Raw genomic sequence first — 16,043 nt, 5'->3', positions numbered from 1 at the left:
TGGTGGCTTAGATGGTAAAGAATCTGCCTGCAATTTTTACATTGCTCTGTTAGTTTCTGCTGTACAGCAAAGTGAATCAGTTATAAATATACATATATCCATTCTTTTTTGGATTCTTTTCCCATATAGGTCATTACAGAGTATTGAGAAGAGTTCCTTGTGCTATATGGCAGGTTATTATTAGTTATCTATTTTATATATAGTAGTGTGTATATGTCAACCCCAGTCTCCCAACTTATTCCTGCCTCGCTGCTCCCGCTTTCCCCTGGTGACCATAAGTTGGCTTTCTACATCTGTGACTCTGTTTCTGTCTTATAAATACGTTCATTTGTATCATTTTTTAAAAAGATTCCATATATAAGCAATATCATAAGATGTTTGTCTTTCTCTGTCTGACTTGCTTCACTTAGTATGATCATCTCTAGGTCCATCCATGTCACTGCAAAGGGCATTCTTGCTTTTTTTTAATGGCTAAGTATATGCACCACATCTTCTTTGTCCATTACTCTGTCAATAAACATTTGGGTTGCTTCCGTGTTCTGGCTAGTGTAAATGGTGCTGCAAGGGAACATCTGGGTGCATGTACCATTTCCAACTCCATTTTTTTCTGAATAAATGCTCAGGAGTAGGACTGCAGGATTATACTGTAGCTCTATTTTTAGGATTTTTGGTTTTGCTTTTTGGACACACTATGTGGCTTGTGGAATCTTAGTTCCCTGACCAGGGATTTAACCCAGACTCTTGGCAGTGAAAACACAGAGTTCTAAGCACTGGACCACCAGAGAATTCACCTATTTTTTTTAAAATTAATTGATTTATTTTGATTGGAGGATAATAACTTTAAAATATTGTGGTGGTTTTTTAAGGAACTCCATACCGTTCTCCATAGTGGTTGTACCAATTTACATTCCCACCAACAGTGTAGGAAGTTTCCCTTTTCTCCACACCCTCTCCAACACTTACTGTTTGTAGATATTTTGATGATGGTCATTCTGACCAGTGTGAGGTGATATCTCTTCAGAGTTTTGATTTACATTTCTCTATAATTAGTGACATTGAGCATATTTTCATGTGCTTTTTGGCCATTTGTATGTTTTCTTTGGATAAATATCTATTTAGATCTTCTGCCCATTTTCTGATTGAATTTTTTTTTTATTGAGCTGCATGAGCTATTTCTATATTTTGGAGATGAATCCCTGTTGGTTGCTTTGTCCACAACTATTTTTCTCCAATTCTGTGGGTTACCTTTTCAATTTTGTTTATGGTTTCCTTTGCTGTGCAAAAGCTTTTAAGTTTAATTATTTTAAACTTAAAATAATTTAACAAAATAATTTGTTTTGGCCTCATTTGTTTATTTTTGTTTTTATTTTCATTATTCTAGGAGGTGGATCAAGAAAGATCTTGCTGTGATTTATGTCAGAAGAGCATTCTGCCTATGTTTTCTTCTAAGAGTTTTACAATATCCAGCCTTACATTTAGGTCTTTAATCCATTTTGAGATTATTTTTGTGTATAGTATTTGGGAGTGTTCTAATTTAATTCTTTTATGTGTAGCTGTCCAGTTTTCCCAGCACCACTTATTGAAGAGGCTGTTTTTTTTTCCTTTGTATATTCTTGCCTACTTTCTCACAGATTAGGTGACCAGAGGTGCTTCATTCTCCTCAATTTAACATTTATCATCCCAGTGAATATATTTCTAAGACTGTGTGGGGACTTCCTTGGCAATCCAGTGGTTAAGACTTCATCTTCTGATGCAGGGGATGTGGGTTACATTCCTGGTGGGGGAGCCAAGATCCCACATTTTAAATAAATGAATAAATGAGCCTGTGTGTGCTAAGTTGCTCCAGTTGTGTCTGACTCTGCAACACCATGGACTGTAGCCAGCCAGGCTCTCCTATCCATGGGATTTTCCAGGCAAGAAAACTGGTGTGGGTAGCCATGCCCTTCTTCAGGGGATCTTTCTGACCCAGGGATTGAACCTGCTTCTCCCTCCGGCTCCTGCATTGCAGGCAGATTCTTTACCACCGAGCCACCCAGCCCAGTTCAGTTGCACATGTCCGACTCTTTGCAACCCCATGAAATGGAGCATTGCAGGCTTCCCTGTCCATCACCAACTCCCAGAGCTTGCTCAGACTCATGTCCGTTGAATTGGTGATGCCATCCAACCATCTCATCCTCTGCTCATAGACAATTAAATATGCATTTTGAATTTCCAAGTCTGAAGCCTCAGGATTGTTTGTCTGGCCTCCCTAAATCGAATGTAATCAAAACAGGGAAACCTCTTCTCATCACTGCACTTTAGAGCGCATGCAAAGTAGGCACCGTATAAACAAACACACACGCATGCACACACACAAGCACAGAAGAGGAAAAATAATTAGAAACCAGGGGACTCACCAATGCCCTGATTTAGAACCTGCTCAAATTTCCGGATTCAAATGTTTGAACCTAATCCAACTCCTCTCAAGTTCAAATTTACTTGACGTTTGGTGTATTGTGACTTCCTGTTTTTGTAGAACAGCTTCAAAAATGGTTCAATAAGCTTTTTGGGCTGAGTCTAACTCCTGCAGTGCAAGATTTGGAATATTTACCAGTAAATGAATAAGAAACACATGCAATATGTTTCTTAAAATGTGCATATTTTCAAAAACTCAAGGGGAAAAGTACTTGACCTCGTATATCTGTGGTTTCACTGAACACTTGAAAATTAGTTAATGACATTCAGAAACACAAAGATACAGATGGATTTTCCATCCAGTTTGCAGAATGCATAGCCATCAACCAGTGATGATAGAACCCATAGGAAGGCACCCTCAATTTTTGTAGAAACAGGAAAGAATTAAGATTTAGTGTCTGGCGCTTTGTCAGTTGGATGCATCATTAACAAGGAAATCAAGAACGCAGCAAAAGAATCTAAAAATGTACTTGCATGTTTTACATTTACTACATCTCTGCAGTGTAATTGCCAGTGTATGGCCCATGGTGAAAAATAAGCTAGCAAATGTCAAATCCAACAATAGTTCAATGGCAAGTCTTCTGGAGCCTTAGTGAAGGTCTACAATAGCTCTTATTGTCATATGAAAGCTTTTATCCAAGTAAACAAATACTTAGAATATGGCAGGTAGGGTTATGGAGCCCCACTTCCTCAGCCCCAACAGCCTCAGATTCAGCTCAGTTCAGTTCAGTTCATTTCAGTCCCTCAGTCATGTCCGACTCTTTGCGACCCCATGAATCACAGCATGCCAGGTCTCCCTGACCATCACCATCTCCTGGAGTTCACTCAGAATCATGTCCCTCGAGTTGGTGATGCCATCCAGCCATCTCATCCTCTGTCGTCCCCTTCTCCTCCTGCCCCCAGTCCCTCCCAGCATCAGAGTCTTTTCCAATGAGTCAACTCTTCGCATGAGGTGGCCAAAGTACTGGAGTTTCAGCTTTAGCATCATTCCTTCCAAAAGAACACCCAGGGCTGATCTCCTTTAGAATGGACTAGTTGCATCTCCTTGCAGTCCAAGGGACTCTCAAAAGTCTTCTCCAACACCACAGTTCAAAAGCATCAATTCTTCAGCACTCAACCTTCTTCACAGTCCAACTCTCACATCCATACATGACCACTGGAAAACCATAGCCTTGACTAGACGGACCTTAGTCGGCAAAGTAATGTCTCTGCTTTTGAATATGCTATCTAGGTTGGTCATAACCTTTCTTCCGAGGAGTAAGCGTCTTTTAATTTCATGGCTGCAGTCACCATCTGCAGTGATTTTGGAGCCCAAAAAATAAAGTCTGACACTGTTTCTACTGTTTCCCCATCTATTTCCCATGAAGTGATGGGATCAGATGCTATGATCTTCGTTTTCTGAATGTTGAGCTTTAAGCCAACTTTTTCACTCTCCTCTTTCACTTTCATCAAGAGGCTTTTTAGTTCCTCTTCACTTTCTGCCATAAGGGTGGTGTCATCTGCATATCCGAACTTATTGATATTTCTCCCAGCGATCTTGATTCCAGCTTGTGCTTCTTCCAGCCTAGTGTTTCTCATGATGTACTCTGCATAGAAGTTAAATAAGCAGGGTGACAATATACAGCCTTGACGTACTCCTTTTCCTATGTGGAACCAGTCTGTTGTTCCATGTCCAGTTCTAACTGTTGCTTCCTGACCTTCATATGGGTTTCTCAAGAGGCAGGTCAGGTGGTCTGGTATTCCCATCTCTTTCAGAATTTTCCACAGTTTATTGTGATCCACACAATCAAAGGCTTTGGCATAGTCAATAAAGCAGAAATAGATGTTTTTCTGGAACTCTCTTGCTTTTTTGATGATCCAGCGGATGTTGGCAATTTGATCTCTGGTTCCTCTGCCTTTTCTAAGTATTCTAACAAAGACTTAGAATATAGCAGGTAGGGTTATGGAGCCCCACTTCCTCAGCCCCAACAGCCTCAGATTATCTTAGCTTTTAAACTCAAGTAAATTGTATTCCTAGCTAAGTGCTTCCTACTTCCCCTTCAGACCCCAAGTGACTCTGGGAAGTCACAAGGGTGTCTCACATGTGTTCAGGAATAAATCAACATACACTAAGTGCTTCTACTTTCTCTCAGGGCTTTGGTGGGTATCCAGTGGGTCTACTGAGCTCCTACAACCTGCTCCCAGCCCAATGGCTTTGCAATGTACTGCTAAAGCTCAGAGTGAAAATATCTTGCCTGTAGCACAGTCTTCAGGTCTTCCCTGGTAGCTCAGCTGATAAATAATCCACCTGCAATGTAGAAGAACCTGGTCAGATTCCTGGGTCAGGAAGATCCCATGGAGAAGTGATAGGCTACCCACTCCAGTATTCTTAGACTTCCCTGGTGGCGCAGATGGTAAAGAATCCGCCTGCAATGTGGGAGACTTGGGTTCGATCCCTGGGTTGGGAAGATCCCCTGGAGGAGGGCATGGCAACTCACTCCAGTATTCTCACTTGGAGAATCCCCATGGACAGAGGAGCCTGGTGGGCTGCAGTCCATAGGGTCGCAAAGAGTCAGACACGACTGAGCGACTAAGCACAGAACAGCACAGTCTTTGGTGCTCCCAAACCTGTAAAACCTTCAATGTGCCAAGTGTCATTGGTTCCTCTTCAGGAACCATGCCAACACCTGCTGTGTTCTGTGCAGAAATGCAGATACCATACTTCTCCCTAGTAAGTTCATGTCTATCTTCTGGGGCAGTATGCTCTTTTTCCACTCCTCTCTGTCTTGCATATGGCTCTGCAAAATTTCCTGTGGTGCAACTGTGAATATATATATACATACAATAGATACTACTCAATCATAAAAAAATGAAATCTTTATGGTTGAGTAGTAACCCCAACTCCAGAACTCTTGCCTGGAAAATCTCATGGAAGGGGGACCCTGGTGGGCTGCTGTCTATGGGGTCGCACAGAGTCAGACACGACTGAGTGCCTTCACTTTCACTTTTCACTTTCATGTTTTGGAGAAGGAAATGGCAACCCACTTCAGTGTTCTTGCCTGGAGAATCCCAGGGGTGGGGGAGCCTGGTGGGCTGCTGTCTATGGGGTCACACAGAGTCAGACACGACTGAGGAGACTTAGCAGCAGCAGCAGCAGCAGCAGCAGCAGCAGCAGCAGTATCCATTGTATGTATATATACGTGTATGTGTATATATATATATATATATATCACAACTTCTTTATCCATTCATCTATTGGTGGACACTTAGGTTGGTTCCATATTTTGGCTATTGTAAATAACACTGGAATGAACATGGGGATGCATGTATCTTTTCCAAATAGTGTTTTTGTTTTCTTTGGAAAAATACCCAGGGGTGGAATTCCTGGATCATATGGTAGTTCTATATTTAACGTTTCATACTGTTTTCCATAGCAGAAACTCCATACTCATTTCCATAGCAGCTGCACCATTTGGTTCTGTATGTTGTCATTTGTTAAAGTCATGGAAATGGGGGACATTTACCCTTAGTGATTTTTTAAAGATATATTTCACAGATTATTTAACATATTATTGAAAAGAGTGCTTTGCAAAGATAATTAAAAAGCATGTATGACTTATTATTCTATAGGCTAATCATATACATATATATATATGTATTTCTTGTTCTTGTTGGGGAGGGCAGGAGGGAGATTTGGACACGTTCTAGGATCTGAAAACAGCAAGAAACTGATATAACTGCTAGGCTCTGTATTTCTTTAGAGGATGATGAAACTGTTCAAGGTGATTTAGAGAAAGAACTTTTGGAGTATGAAAACATTAACTTCTTAACAATATCATATACATTGGAAGAGATAATTTTAGTTCAGTTAATAAAAATTTGATGGGGTATATTATGGGACCAGGTACTGAGGGTGTGCATGGGATAAAAAGATGAATTTGAAATGGGTCTGCCCTCAAGGAATTCACAGTAACGTGACAGACAAACAAATCATTGATGCTTAAAGTGTTAGACCAAGTAGTAAGAGCTTAAAGTACAGAAATCATATAAAGGGGTTAGGGTTAAGCGTGTCTGGGGTATTGAAGGAGGAGGAAATGGAACATACAGCACCTGGCACACAGGAGAAGCTCAAAAATGTTAGTTGCCTTCTCCCCTTCTTTTAGATGTGATATGTTGACCTTTATATGCAAAAATTATGATTCCATCAGCCAAATATCAAGAGGATATGGATTTAGAATTCTTTCCTTGTTGAGGGTTGCTAGTATAGATTCCTTTGCATTAAAATTTCTTTTGATTCTTCTGAAAACTAGTGACCAATATTTACAAAATTGCTGACCAGTGCAATGGGCAAGTGAGGAACAAGGAACAGACACACAAATCAATACTCAACTATAAACCTGTGGTAAATGAATCTACTATATCTGCTAAAGATTCTTCTATCTTTGTTTCATTTCAGCAGCATTGGCAGCCTACCAAACTTTGAAAAGCAGTATGTATTAAACTTTTCTTAAGCACTCCAAGAGCATAGGTGGGTAAGGACCTCCTCCTAGGGCTTGTGAGTATGAAGGTTTGGCAGAGAGATTGGAGGGAGACAGTGTGAGACTGCTGTCCACTGCAATACAAAATGTTTAAAGGCTTAGGTTTATTTAAAAGAGATATGCAAGTGCTATAATCCGATCTATAACATACCCATTTATTTATAGAAATATGAAAACACTGCTTCAAGTTACTTACCAAGTAAATAATTTAACTCCTTGAATCATCAAGTAAAAAATGATGTTCCAGGAAGAAGAGCTGAGTTTATCTTGGATTTCCTGAGCTCTCGGTATACTATTTTGAACAAGTTGGTCTTCAAGAAAGAAATAATTATATGTATCTCACAGATTGTGAGGCCAGTTAATGAACTGATATAATGGCTTCATTACTACCTTCTTTATTTCCCTCTTGTCCTCTCTTTGAAGCACTATGGCCGCTAATTGTAATTTAAGTCAAGACACAGAATTTGTGCTCACTTTAGTAGCACAGGCATTAAGGTCTTATACACGATGTAATGGAACAGTATCTCATGCCTTTCCTTAGATCATCCCACTCCTTGTCACTCTCTCTATATGATAATGCCATGCCAATTGTTTTGTCTCTCTTTTCTATTTATTTCTTTCCACTTTCAAAGCATTTTCTTTCCACTTTCAATACATTTTGTCATATCGTTCTGTAAAATATTGAGGACAGACATTTTTAGCCTTATTTGACCAGTAATAAGTGAAGTTTTACCATTTACCCAAAGTTACATTCATTCAAGAGTACATATTTTGCATTTACTATGTGCTAGATGCTATAAAATGAACTAGAGACACAGAGGAGAATAAAACACAGCCCCCTCCCTAAAAGAGGAGTCAGGAAAGTAAAGAGACAATTACAGGATCAAAGGATAAGTACAAAAATAGGGGTTAAGCAGAGGGCACTAAACATAAGCCTTAGGGTCATCCTATTCCAGAATTGGAAGGCAGAGTGAGTAAGGGAAAGCTTTATTGGTAGGTGATATCTAAATTGAGATCTGAAGGACAAGTAGAATTAACTAGATGAAGATGGCATGGAGCTGGACAAAATTATAAACAGGAAACAGTGATACACAAAGGCTCAGAGTGAGAGGAAATATGATGCATCAGGGAAGCTGCTTTTAGCACAGTGCAGAAAGTGTGAGAAAAAAGGCAAGGCTGCCATATTTAGTCTCAGAGGTTGTGCACTGCACTACTCCAGAAATCATCATTCACATAGACTAGGATGGGAACGCCTCCAGAATTGAGCAAGCTGGCTTCCCTGCAAGACGAAGGGTGGGTGGGAAGAGTGCAGGACCTTGAAAACCAAGTATGCTAAGGTGTCTGCCAACAGCCCGAGGGTATGGAAAGCCATGGAAGGAGAGTGACTTGATCAGGCTTGTAGTTTAGAAAGATTGTACTGCCTGTGGGCTAGAGAATAGACCCAGGGAAAACCAGCTAAGAAGCTATCCCAATAAGGCAGGTATACCCTGAGACTGGCTGAAGTGAGGCCCTGGAGACAGCTTCCCAGGTGGCACAGTGGTAAAGAACCCACCTGCTAGTGCAGGAGATGCTGGTTCAGTCCCTGGGTTGGGAAGATCCCCTGGAGGAGGAAATGGCAACCCACTCCAGTATTCTTGCCTGGAAAATTCCATGGACAGAGGAGCCTGGTGGGCTAGTCCAAGGGGTCACAAAGAGTCGGACACGACTGAACACAAACAAAAAGGAGATTTGGATCAGAATAAGTGATAGATTTAAAAGATATGACAAAAATAGAACTGATTAGACTTGGAAGTGAAAGTGAAGTCGCTCAGTCGTGTTCGACTCTTTGTGACCCTATGGACTATAGCCCGCCAGGTTCCTCTGTCAACGGGATTCTCCATGCAAGAATACTAGAGTGGGTTGCCATTTCCTTCTCCAGGGGATCTTCCCAACCCAGGGATCGAACCTGGGTCTCCTGCATTGTAGGCAGATGCTTTATCCTCTGAGCCACCAGGGAATCCTGAAGAGGAAGAGCCTCCATTTTTGTTCTTAGACTAAGGGAGATCCATGGTAACGTCATTTACTGAGATGAAGACATAGGAAGAGGACTGGGCTTAGGGGAGCATTATTAGTTTTTTTTGGATATGCTGAGTGTGAGGTGACTTTGCCACATCCAAGATAGGAGTTGGGTAGTCTGAATATGAGGAGAAATGTGGCTGGCCTGATACACAGAAATGCCTTTCGGCCAAAGACAAAGTGTTGTTAGCATGTGCCCAAGTGGAGCTGGTCAGAGCTGCTGTGGTTTCAAGGGAGTGGCTCAGTGGAGTTGGGAGAGGGCTGAGGAGGACAGGAAGGGGAGATAAGCAAAAAGAGATATCCCTCATGAGAAGTTTGGCTGTGAAGAAGAGCGAGGGAGTTGACAAATTTTGTGAATTTACATAGTCATTTTTCTGGAGGAAGGTTGAGAATGGTGCCTTGGATTCTACAGCGTAGATTCAGTGAGGCTGAAAGGCCAGCATCGAATGTTAAAAATGCCCCATCAGGGGTTTCCCTTTAATACCTCTAACCACTTCTCTTCTCTGATATTCCTTTGCAGCTTCTCTTCTCTCCTTTATGTTCTAAGGTGAAGCTTACTTTCTCTCCTGTTTTTGATTTGCTTTTGCAACACAGCCATCTAAAAAAGTTGAAAATAAATGGAATTTTAAAAACCAAAGTGGAACAATGGAAGTCTTAACCCAGAGCAGACACAATATTCATTGTAGCAACCCCTCACAGGAAAAATTTAAATAGCTTATTTCTAAATCACTGTAATAACTTAGCTCTTCCTACTTTGGTCTACATCTGAAAAGTTTTGTGTGTTGCTGAATTTTACAGTTTGCCTAGGAAAGCAAAGTAGGATTTTGAGTAAGCATTTAAAGGAAAAAAAAATCTTAGTATATATTGAGTAGAGTTACGTTTGGAGAAGGCCATGGCACCCCACTCCAGTACTCTTGCCTGGAAAACCCCATGGGCGGAGGAGCCTGGTAGGCTGCAGTCCATGGGGTTGCGAAGAGTTGGACACGACTGAGCGACTTCACTTTCACTTTTCACTTTCATGTTTTGGAGAAGGAAATAGCAACCCTCTCCAGCATTTTTGCCTGGAGAATCCCAGGGACGGGGGAGCCTAGTGGGCTGTTATCTATGGGGTTGAACAGAGTCGGACATGACTGAAGCAACTTAGCAGCAGCAGTAGTGGCAGAGTTACATTTACAGCTAACAAATTTAGCTGTAAACTTTCAGCTAAAATTTTCATTTTCAGAAATATGCCATTATTTATTGAATTTATACTTAGTAGCCAGCACTATAGGGGATATCAAAGAATTATAAGGCATGGCTAGTGCCCACTAGAAGTTTCTCATATAATGAGGGAAACAAAACAAGTACAAAATAAAGTATAAAATGTTATAGAAGATTGATATCATTAAACAAATAAATAGATGAATTAAAAAATAAACCAATGAAGTGCTTAAGCAAATGCCACTGATTATACATGTTTTAGAAGGTCAAGGACAGTAAAGATCAAGAGCCATGGAAGGGATTTCCTGGTCTAAAGAATGGACCTTCCAACAAACTAACACAGAAAGTAATTTTACAGTATTTATTTTAGAAAAAGACCATATTTCTTCAATTCTAAGACATCACCTTTTCACATTTTATTGATACTTCAATAGACATAATAGCTAGCAATCATCTTGAACTTTGTACAAGGTACAAGTGCTTTATATGTGTTGACTTGCTAATACGGATCATTTCATTCATCATATGGAAAAATTTTACCTCCTCCTCCCTGAAAAAGTGCTATTAAACCATTGGTATAAATGTAAACTCTATGGCTGTTTAGAATCCAGAAAGTATGGTGTATGGAGGAATAAATAGTGCTTATAGATGAAAATGTATAAAAATACATTGACAAAACTTTCTAAGCTTCTTAGCCTTGATTGCTAGGCCCTTGCTAATGACTTTGTGAGGATCACCTATAGCCCTGATACCCTTGAACAGTAGCTAATCTGTTGCATCAAAGGCCATACCAGCTGGCAAAACTGAAAAGTCTGTTCATTCAAAATTCACCCCTTTTCGGCAATCATTTACATAGCTCTGCTTGTGGCTTTCACCTAGGCTGGGAAGGTGGCTCTGACTTATTTACAAACAGAGGATCAACTATCTAAACCATCAGTGTAAAGTCAAATAGATGATTATATTGGATTGGGTTTTGCAGGAGCAGTTTGTGAGACAGAGATTGGTAAATTAAGATTGATTGTTTTTTAGGGTCACCACCTTTGGGGAATGAAGAGCAGCTGGTTGTGCTATGAAGTTGTTGCATATGCCTTAGCTGATCCTAGGTGTGGGGGAGCTCTGAAATTAAGGTGTCCTGACTTGGGGTTGGGGGCTGGACAAAGGCTCCCTTGCACTCATTGGATATGAATACCTCCAGGGAGAGGTTGGAATCTCCAGTGTGGCAGTTACTCTTGGCTGAGGGCAGTTCTTGGGGTTGTTGCTGTTGTTTAGTTGCTAAGTTGTGTCCAGCTCTTTTGTGACTCCATGGATTGTAGCTCGCCAGGCTCCTGTGTCCATGGGATTTCCTAAGCAAGAATGCTGGAGTGGGTTGTAGTTTCCTTTTCCAGGGGATCTACCTGACCGAGGGATCGAACTTGTGTCTCCTGCATTGGTAGGTGGATTCTTTACCTCTGTGCCACCAGGAAGGCCCATGGTTCTTGTGGGAGAAGACTCAAATGCAGGCTGTCAGCAGGTAACACTCTCAGGAATTGGGCTTTGGTCCTGAAGGTAGCAACTGGGTGGCATACCACAGCATTCATTACAGTAACGTATATTGTAGATCTGGAAATTCTATTTTCTCAAGTCCATTGCTTCGTTTTTTCTGTTATAAAGTGAGTTCACTGGAAAGAACTAATATAATAGTAATATATAGAATATCATAAGAGTGAATAATGAGTTCATGGTTGATAGTAGTATCAGAAACATTCTGAGCATAAAGGCAAATCCATATCTATATGTGTTTATTCCAGTGAAGACAGACAGCTATCCCCTCAATGATGGAAGTGGTCCAATACAATCAATCAATCTGTTACCAGGTGGCTTGGCGCTAAAAAATGTGCCATACTAGAACTCATTGGATGTTGTTGTCATTAGATATAAACCTCACTGTGGGGAGGCCTATGTTCTGAGCCCAAGCATAGATAGCCTTTATTCCTGATGCCATGGCTACTTCGTATAAGCACTGCATAAGGTGGAGAAAGAGACCAGCTTCATCAATTGTGTCATCCCCTTTGATTACAGAAAACTTTCTCTGAGTGAATGCCCTTTAATGTACATAAATATCCTAACACATTGTGCACACTCTTAAAAGAGCATCCATATACCTCTTCCTTAAACCTCCTTGTCCCAATCCTTTTGCTCCCAAGTTATTGACCATTCAGGAAAACCATCAGCTATTGCCCATGGATGAGTGTAGGTCTATACTTCTGGCCATCTCTCAATCTAGACAAAGTAGGTGTACTGCGCTCTGGACATTCCTTGTGCTAAGATAATTTCCCTTCAGTACTACTGTCAGGGACATTCCTCATGGGTGTTCTAATGCTAAAACAGACCACTTCCAGCTTCTGCCAGCATATGGAGGAGATCTGTATGTAAACCAGTTAACTGGTTGAAGATGAGGAAGCAATATACCAGGAGTAAGAGCCAAAGGAATCTGAGTCACTGGCTAAGGCAACTAGTGCTTTCCAGGCCTGCTCAAGCTGTCTCTTACATACCACTTCTATTAGATGAAGGATTGCTCTTGTGCATGCCCAGCCTTATGGGTTGATGGGTCAGGTAACAACCGGTTCATAATGGGCAGCTGAGATTGCATAGTCATTTGATGTCTCATGGCCAGTCATTCAAATTCAGTAGCAAGATAGGTACAAATGGAGAATTGTTATCTGCAGAAGAGGGCATGGCTTTGTTGTGAAGCTAAAGAAGGCTGTATTGTGGGTCTTCTATCAGAGTTTTCCTTTCCCTGGTATACAATGTAGAAAAAGAAGACTCCGTAGTAGGATCTTATGATCCAGAGGAACCAAATTTGCAACTTTTAGGTATTACAGGATTCCTCTGGATCGTAAGGTCCCATTACGGAGTCTTCTTTTTCTACATTGTATACCAGGGACACTGTTATCTCCATTTCATCAAATATATACTACTACTGAGTCTGAGTTATTTTAACCAATGAAGCAAACTGTTGGAGTCACTTTCAATTTATAAACTCACACATTAAATCCAGACTTTCTGGTAAATGCACCCATATCAGTAAATTTAGCTCAATCTTTTTGCTCTTTATTTTGCCTGGAACTTGACCAAGAACTGTTTGACCTTTCACAAAACCATGTCACCAATGATAACACCAGTGTTGATATGTGAGTTGCTAGTAAAACACATTCATATTGGATTGCATTTGTAATTCTCTCATTCAGATTGGTTCGACATACAACTAAGTGCAAGCATCTTATTGTGTCTTTTGATAGAGCTGTGCTTTAGCATTTACTTATTGAAATACACATTAATTATAAATCACTTTCCTTTTATTTTCCTTGTTATACAATTAGGGCATTATATTGATTTGGAGAGAAATTTGCATAGGTAGGTAATATTATCTATGAATTTCATTTCATAGTAATGAAAATTTAAAAATACTAGTTATAAAGGAGATGATGGGTCTGAAAGGGCTGAGAACTGCGTGTCCCTCCTTTCAGATCAGATCCCAAGAACTTATGTTTAGACATGCCCGTGATGAATCAAAGTGGATCTTGAGTACATCTGCCAAATCAAGTCATTTGTTATCACTCTTCTGAAAGTCAGCTATATTTAGGTAGAGAAGTTAGGGTCTTATTGTTACTTATTAATACAAAGCCACAAAGGATGATATTAGTAAACAGACAAACCGACAACAGCACTGAAGAACTTCATAGATGCAACAAAAGCAAACTATTTTGTGTTTGAGGGAAGCCTTGGAAAGATATCTTTTTGTCTCTGTGCATCACTGAGGACTGTGGAAGCCAGGAGAGGGCTTTCTTGTCTGTGTGATCTGAATCCCAAGTCCATGGTTAGATAATAAAAGGGAGAATGCCAAGCAAATGCTACCACCCCTCGTTTCTCAAATAGACTCTTGGGGAGGCTCTGAAAGTGGGGAGGAAGAGTTCACATTTGATTTATGAATTAAGGGTAGATAGGGAGGAAAGTTATGACCAACCTAGATAGCATATTGAAAAGCAGAGATATTACTTTGCCAACAAAGGTCCGTGTAGTCAAGGCTGTGGTTTTTCCAGTGGTCATGTATGGATGTGAGAGTTGGACTGTGAAGAAAGCTGAGCGCCAAAGAATTGATGCTTTTGAAGTGTGGTGTTTGGAGAAGACTCTTGAGAGTCCTTTGGACTGCAAGGAGATCCAACCAGTCCATCCTAAAGGAGATCAGTCCTGGGTGTTCATTGGAAGGACTGATGCTGAAGCTGAAACTCCAATACTTTGGCCACCTCATGTGAAGAGTTGACTCATTGGAAAAGACTCTGATGCTGGGAGGGATTGGGGGCAGGAGGAGAAGGGGACGACAGAGGATGAGATGGCTGGATGGCATCACCAACTTGATGGACATGAGTTTGAGTGGACTCCAGGAGTTGGTGATGGACAGGGAGGCCTGGCGTGCTGCGATTCATGGGGTTGCAGAGTCAGACACGACTGAGCGACTGAACTGAACTGACTGTAGTTTCGGTTTGCTGTTCAATGTAGGTTTATTCCATGACATGCCAGGGGCACGTGGGCCAGCCTGGGAGCAGCACCCCATCCACTTGCCCACTTAACTCTTCCTCTGGCAGAATCTCAACTCTTGTCACTTTCTCAGGGAAACCCATCTTCACCTACCAGCCTGGCTTGATTCCTCAGTCATGGATTTCTTTACAAGTATTTTTTTCCCCTGTGAACCCTTATCTCAGTCCGTAATTACATTCATTAGCGGTGATTATTTATGTCCAACATCTTCTGACTAGGTATCTTGGATGTTTATGCTCCCCCTTTCATATTGTGTCTATCCAGCATCTGGTGCAAAGTCAGCATTCAGTACATAGTTGTTGAATGACTAAGTGTGCATGCATGCTAAGTTGCTTCAGTCCTGTTCCACTCTTTTTTTTTTTTTATTTTTTTATTTTTTTTATTTTAAAATCTTTAATTCTTACATGCGTTCCCAAACATGAACCCCCCTCCCATCTCCCTCCCCATAACATCTCTCTGGGTCATCCCCATGCACCAGCCCCAAGCATGCTGTATCCTGCGTCAGACATAGACTGGCGATTCAATTCTTACATGATAGTATACATGTTGGAATGCCATTCTCCCAAATCATCCCACCCTCTCCCTCTCCCTCTGAGTCCAAAAGTCCGTTATACACATCTGTGTCTTTTTTCCTATCTTGCATACAGGGTTGTCATTGCCATCTTTCTAAATTCCATATATATGTGTTAGTATACTGTATTGGTGTTTTGCTTTCTGGCTTACTTCACTCTGTATAATCGGCTCCAGTTTCATCCATCTCATCAGAACTGATTCAAATGAATTCTTTTTAACGGCTGAGTAATACTCCATTGTGTATATGTACCACAGCTTTCTTATCCATTCATCTGCTGATGGACATCTAGGTTGTTCCCATGTCCTGGCTATTATAAACAGTGCTGCGATGAACATTAGGGTACATGTGTCTCTTTCAATTCTGGTTTCCTCGGTGTGTATGCCCAGCAGTGGGATTGCTGGGTCATAAGGTAGTTCTATTTGCAATTTTTAAAGGAATCTCCACACTGTTCTCCATCTGTTCCACTCTTTGCGACTCTGCGGACTGTAGCTCACCAGGCTCCTCTGTCCATGGGGATTCTCCAGGCAGCAAGAATCTGGAATGGGTTGCCATTTCCTTCTCCAGGAATGAATAAGCATTTGCTCCAAATTCCACAAGTATTCAGTTCAGTTCAGTTCAGTCGCTCAGTCGTGTCCGACTCTTTGCGACCCCATGAATCACAGCACGCC

General features: G+C 41.0%; 1 non-coding gene across 1 annotated transcript; it reads right to left on the bottom strand.

Moving 5' to 3' along the window:
• Positions 1-8,895: 8,895 nt before the first annotated feature.
• On the bottom strand, positions 8,896-8,967 carry TRNAC-ACA (transfer RNA cysteine (anticodon ACA)). Its single transcript has one exon. It is a non-coding gene; the product is annotated as a tRNA-Cys (tRNA).
• Positions 8,968-16,043: the final 7,076 nt, after the last annotated feature.

Source organism: Ovis aries, chromosome 2 (genome assembly GCF_016772045.2).
Source record: "Ovis aries strain OAR_USU_Benz2616 breed Rambouillet chromosome 2, ARS-UI_Ramb_v3.0, whole genome shotgun sequence".
Classification (NCBI taxonomy): Eukaryota; Metazoa; Chordata; class Mammalia; order Artiodactyla; family Bovidae; genus Ovis; species Ovis aries.
Note: the sequence above shows the minus strand (reverse complement) of the source record. Positions and strands in the feature narration are given on the sequence as shown.